The sequence below is a fragment of the Papaver somniferum genome, chromosome 2 (genome assembly GCF_003573695.1).
Source record: "Papaver somniferum cultivar HN1 chromosome 2, ASM357369v1, whole genome shotgun sequence".
NCBI lineage: Eukaryota > Viridiplantae > Streptophyta > Magnoliopsida > Ranunculales > Papaveraceae > Papaver > Papaver somniferum.
Window position 1 is genome coordinate 29395936 of NC_039359.1, and position 6043 is coordinate 29401978.

At 39.2% G+C, this 6043-nt stretch overlaps 1 long non-coding RNA gene across 2 annotated transcripts; it reads left to right on the forward strand.

Moving 5' to 3' along the window:
* The first annotated feature begins 3435 nt into the window (after nt 1–3435).
* Nucleotides 3436–4475, forward strand: LOC113353091. 2 transcript variants are annotated; one of them, XR_003361072.1, is made up of 2 exons: nt 3436–4082; nt 4243–4475. It is a non-coding gene; the product is annotated as an uncharacterized LOC113353091 (long non-coding RNA). The 2 variants fall into 2 exon arrangements; XR_003361071.1 differs by having other exon boundaries at nt 3436–4074.
* Nucleotides 4476–6043: the final 1568 nt, after the last annotated feature.

Here is a 6043-nt window from a genome sequence, read left to right on the forward strand (position 1 = left end):
GCCATGCCAGCCACCTTGCCCGCCATACCATGTCGTCCTTCCCTATGCGGTTACCAAAACAAAGGCTTGTGACAATCAACGACCATCCTTCCATCTAAGATGCAAATCTTAGCCGTCCAAGGTCGCCAACCAACGCATGGTAACCTTTGGCCCAAAACCCTAGTTTTGGTCACGCCCAAACCGCGCCAAGGCATGCTGGCCATGCCACATGTGCCAATGGCATGCCAGCCACCTTGCCGCGCCATACCATGCCGGACTTCCCTATGCGGTTACCAAAACAAAGGCTGGCGACGATCAACGACCATCCTTCCACCTAAGATGCAAATCTTAGCCTTCCAAGGTCGCCAATTAACACATGGTAACCTTTGGCCCAAAACCAAAACCTTTGTTTTGGCCACGCCCAAACCGCGCCAAGGCATGCCAGCCATGCCACATGTGCCAGTGGCATACTCACCACCTTGACGCGCCATACCATGCCGGCTTTCCCTATGCAGCTACCAAAATAAAGGCTTGCGAAGAACAACGGCCACTTTTCCATCTAAGATGCAGATCTTACCCCTCTAAGGTTACCAGCTAACGCATGGCAACCTTTGGCCCGACGCCAAGCCCTAGTTTGGTCTCGCCCAAACAAATCCAAAACCCTAACTTTTGGCCGCGCCTAAGCTAGTCCATATTAAAGCCGTACCGGCCATGCTTTCATTCCACTGGCTACCAAACGAAGGGTTGCAATAATCAACGTCTACCCTTCCTCTCAAGATGCAAAATATCGACCGTCGAAGGTCACCACCGAGCCGACAAGTCTCCAAAGCTCAACTTGCCGAACAACAACATACTACATGTTTTCCACGAAAACACTCGAGACATCAACACATGTCACAAACTGGGGGATGCTCATTGGGTATTGGTTTGGCGGTTTACAGGGTGCGGCGTACACTACGCCCGTTATAAGACAGTGTCATAAGGATGAGGCGGTTAGTAAATACAAGGAGTAATGGTGAAACGCTTTATTTTATGGAACATCGATTCCAGACGTTACCGGTTACCACCTCCTCCCATTTACTCATTCGTTTCCATTTCTTACGAGACCAGAGTATGTTTCACTTCGACTTGTATAAATAGGTCTTACCTATTTCCACCGAACAACAAGTTCTGGTCAGGAGCATACAACACTCAGAAACGTTTGCTAGCTTTCCCATCTGTTAGCTTCCCACTTTCTGATGCAAGTCATAAAACAACTACTCTTCCAGGATCAACTATTCTGGTATAAACACTCTCTTCGTTTCCCTCCCCAAAACCAACCCTTCTCCTCCTCTTTGTGACCAAAGCAAGTCTGGAACGACCATTTCTTGGTTTAGGCCGGATTTGTACAGATTGATCTCTTGAATCTAAAGTACTCCCTTGTAGTACATTGTTTAGGGTTTAGACTCGTTTCTCACCCACACACCCGAAATTACAAAATCAACAGAAACCATTTTCACCCTCAAACACCATTGCAGAGTATTCTTTGGAGATCGAGGAATATACGCCGGGAGAATTTTATTTTTTTCCTTCTACTTTCTTCGAAGAAATTAGGCACAACATATGCATTGTTGAGAGGGGGATTTGAATACAAATCCAAATTTGTAGGCGGTAAAATAATAAATTTTTGGTCAACCATTGACGACTTTCCGGTCACTACATGTGAGCTATGAACTTTTGCTTTCCTTAGAAAAGATTGATCATCCTTGGAATTCAGTGAATACTTTTTATGTTTTGAATCTTCATGCGTATGGTGTGTAAATCCTCTAGTCTTAGCGTAGCTGGTTCAATTAGCAAAACTTCTCCATAGAGTTTACCAATTGCATGAATAACTTCTGATGACCAGAATTGATAAGGGACACCATAGACTTCAAGATGGAAATCATGATGATCTTGAATTTTTTAGCTCCAAATTTGATCATGTCATCTGAAAACTTAATATGCCACGTTATAAGCCACAAACTTAAATTCCAAATCGGCACTGGATAAATCATTATCCACATGAAATATTGTTTCTTAAATCTTTTTAATACAAGTTCTTTTCCTATTAAAAAAATTTAATGGGAAAAATCTGGAACTTAGTAACAATCTGCAATTCAAAGCACAATGCAATGCTAATGTTTTTCCAAGAGTAAACCAGATAAGTAGGTGATATGAAAAAGCCTCATCCCATTTTCCTAAAGATTGAGCAGACCTAAAAATACAAATGGTTTTGTTTATTTTGGATTTATAAAGTTTGACAGTTGAAGGTGCTACAAAATTGTTACAGGGAAAAGGATTGGGTGCTTGTTTGGGAAAAGTATTGTGGTTATGAGGATTTGGTTGTTGAAGGAGAGATTGAGCATAGGTTATTGCAGGTTTTAGATGAGATTGTGGGGTAGGTAATGGGTTTGGAAATGGATAAAGAGAAATTTAGAATGTAAATTCAAGAGCTTCTGCAATAACAAACCAACCAGTATAACAATCACTAGAGGGAATATAGAAAGATAACAATCACTAGAGGGAATATAGAAAGAAACTGGATAAGATTTGTGATTGGGTCTCACAAGGATTATGTGCAGATAATAACCAGTGTCATTAGATTGCCTTGTAGAACAAAACCAATATGTGTTACCATTATGTTTCTAGACTTGTCTTCCAACATCACCATTTTTGGCTGCTTCAAAGAATACAGATTCTAGATATATAGCTAAAGAATGGCTAAAAACACTCTTGATAGAGTCATGATTCTAAAACTATGTTAAGGTGATAAGGTTGAAGGGATTGATTTTCTACACGTAAATCTAATAAATTTCTTGTCGATTTGCAGATAACGATGCTCAGAGGACATTATGAGAGGAAAAATGGAAGAATCCTAAAGGGCCTACGGATCTATGGAGGAAAACTAAAGATATATAAGTATTTAGAAATGATTTAAGTGTTTTCTATAATTATACCCTTATAGATGGTAAAATTGAGAAATGATTTATCTCTCAAACTATACTATGGATATTCGTAAACTTTACACGATTGAAAAGCATTTTAAAACACCTATATAACGAATATATAGGTGGTTATCAAATTATATATATATATATATATATATATATATATATATATATATATATATATATATATATTTCTTATACTAGCAATAATCAATTAAAATGGTAGTTTTAGAAATATCCTCTTATTTAATGATGTAGGTCACATATTAGTAGGGCTGCACATGAGCCGGTATAGTCCGGTTTTCCTAAGAACCCGTTCCCTGTACCTCATGTTGGCCGGTTCTCTATTTTGAGTACCTGTACATGTACCTATACATGTACCTGTACCTGTACCGGTAACACAGGTCTGGTACCAGTCCGGGACCGGGTTATTACAGTATAAATCAAAAAGAAAAACAAATCACACATAAGCTTATCATGATCAGAAAATCCTCTTCACTGATTAATCGCAGCCTCAACAAGATAACACAAGGTCTAAACTATTCAAATAAATCACTAAACGTCTAAACATGTTTCTTCAATCACTTCATGAAGAAAAACAATTCTTCAAACACTAGCAGAACCCCTCCTCTGTGTCCTCAAAAATTTCCCAAAGAAAACCCCAACCACGAAACCTTAATTTCGAATTACTACACCTGTTTCTTCAATACCTTCACAGAAGAAAACCACAAATCTTCAAACACCCACAGAACCCCTACTTCCGCGTCTTCAAAATTCCAACTCAATCTTCTAACACATCAGAATTTTGGTTTCTTATTGACAACATATCTTCTCATCCTTGACTTTGAATACCCCTTGAACATCATATATCAATTTCTACTGCAACCATCTTGTTGAATTTCTACAGTAGCACCACCACCTTGTCCTCAATTTCTTATTGTTTTGGGTAAAGTATCCAGAGTTTGTTTATCAGGACTTTGAAATTACATGGTTCATTTATCTTTGCAGAATGAGGCAGTCTTGAAGGTTTTGTCCGCAGAACCTCCTTCAGGATCTGCAATAGCTGGAGGTACTGGAAAGGATGAAAACAGCAGCAATAGCACGTAGCCTTATTTAACCAGCAAAATGAGTAAGATGGTAAACTCTTAGCCAATATGAGATGCTGCATACAGAAATCTTTTCAGCTTTCAAATGTAGCTTGAATTGAATTCTTTACTAGCTGTTTGGTTCTTTTTGATCTATGGTTGTTTGTCTAAATGAGATGAAGACTAAGTTTTTTTTTTCTTTTTCTTTGTAGGCATTCACATCTGAACCTAGTATGTTCGTGAACACTTGATGCAAATCAATTTTGGGTAGTAGAAAAAAATAATAAAAACAATCATTTTGTATTTTGGTAAGCTGGTATAAATTTGAATGTCCGTTATCCTATGTGTGATGTCGTATGTTGTGCTCCATCACATTTCAGCTTCTTGGTTGTTGTTAGGGACCTTAAGGTTTGCTATGAGATACGTTTATGTTTTACAGTGTTTAGTTTCTATAGCAGGAAATTTTCCAGGAAGAAGATCATGAAATCACGTCTCCTTAAGGCATTTTGCCGTTGAAGGGTTTGAAACTAAATGAAGAACTCCAGATGTTTTGGGTTTTTCTTCTAATGTTAGTGCAGCCGTTGAGCTTAACTGTTTGAGCCCGAATTTCATGAAATTTCAGTTAGCAATCAAGTGTTCTTATAGATTTAAAGTTTTGCTGGAAACACTATTGGAACTGTTGGATGTGCAGCCGTTATAGTTAGGGATGCACATGAGCTGGTACAATCTGGTTTTCCTAGGAACCCGTTCCCTGTACCTCATGTTGACCGGTTCTCTATTTTGAGTACATGTACCTATACATGTACCTGTACCGGTAACACAGGTCCAGTACCATTCCGGGACCGGGTTATTACAGTATCAATCAAAAAGAAAAACAAATCACACATAAGCTTATTGTGAACACACAAATCACGAAGGGATTCGAGTGCTCACAATCAATCATCATCATCTAAGGAGATTTGTGATGATGATATCCTAGTGTTGATTCATTGGCTCAAAACCTTCGGGTTTATCATAGCCTCATCTAACAACTCCATGCGAGGCGTTTGCGCACGGGATATAAGTACAAGCAAAGAAAACAAAACGTATAAGTAAAGATCCATGGGGCTAAATAAATATAAAGTGCTGAAATGTAAAAAGACCAAGGTTTACGTGGTTTAGCACTAAGGCCTACGTCCACGGGGTTTGTTGTTTTACTATATTCTTCACGGTTACACGAATAGTCGAATGACTTTTGGTTTACATGTTTCTCTCTTCTAGATGATTAACTTACACTTGCAAACTCTCTCTCTCTCTCCTTCCCCTCCTGATTCTTCCGATCCCCCTTTCCTCTTGGTGGAGAGTGATGAGTGCCAAATAATGTATATATTTATCCCTTTTTGTTGGCATTTAACTCATCTTTTGTGCAGTAATTCTACATTTTATCCCATATTCTGTATTTTCATTGTTTTCAAGAATAAATATTTTTCTTACTTAATTTTGCATTTTTAGGTAATAATAAAATCTGGATAACTTGCGGAGCGGAAAAGAGCTGAAGAGTGGTGAAAAGCCGGAAGAAATTACGCAAGGAAGCCGCAAAGAATGGAGCGCACGTCCAAAAAGCTAGGAATGGGCTCAAGAAGGAAGAATTGTGCTTAAAGAAGATATGGGCTTGGCATACCCAAGGCCCAAAACCCTTACCCAAACCCATTTTCTATAACCAAAACCGCCTCCATCTTCAGCCGTCGGATTGGATCCATCTCATCATCCGATGGTCGCTCCTTCATCGCGCATCAAAATCTGAAGCTCCTATCACACACCATAGTAACTAAATTCCAAGCCTTCAGATTAGATCACATTTAGATCCTACGGTCGCTTCTTTGCCTGCGCATCAAACCTCGATACTTCCGCTTAACACTACAACACCTAACTCCATCTGGTGTCGTCAATTTTGTTGTATCTCATAATCCAACGGTCGCCACATACCTCTCCATCGTAGCCGTTCGATTCAATCTATATGGGATCATCCAACGC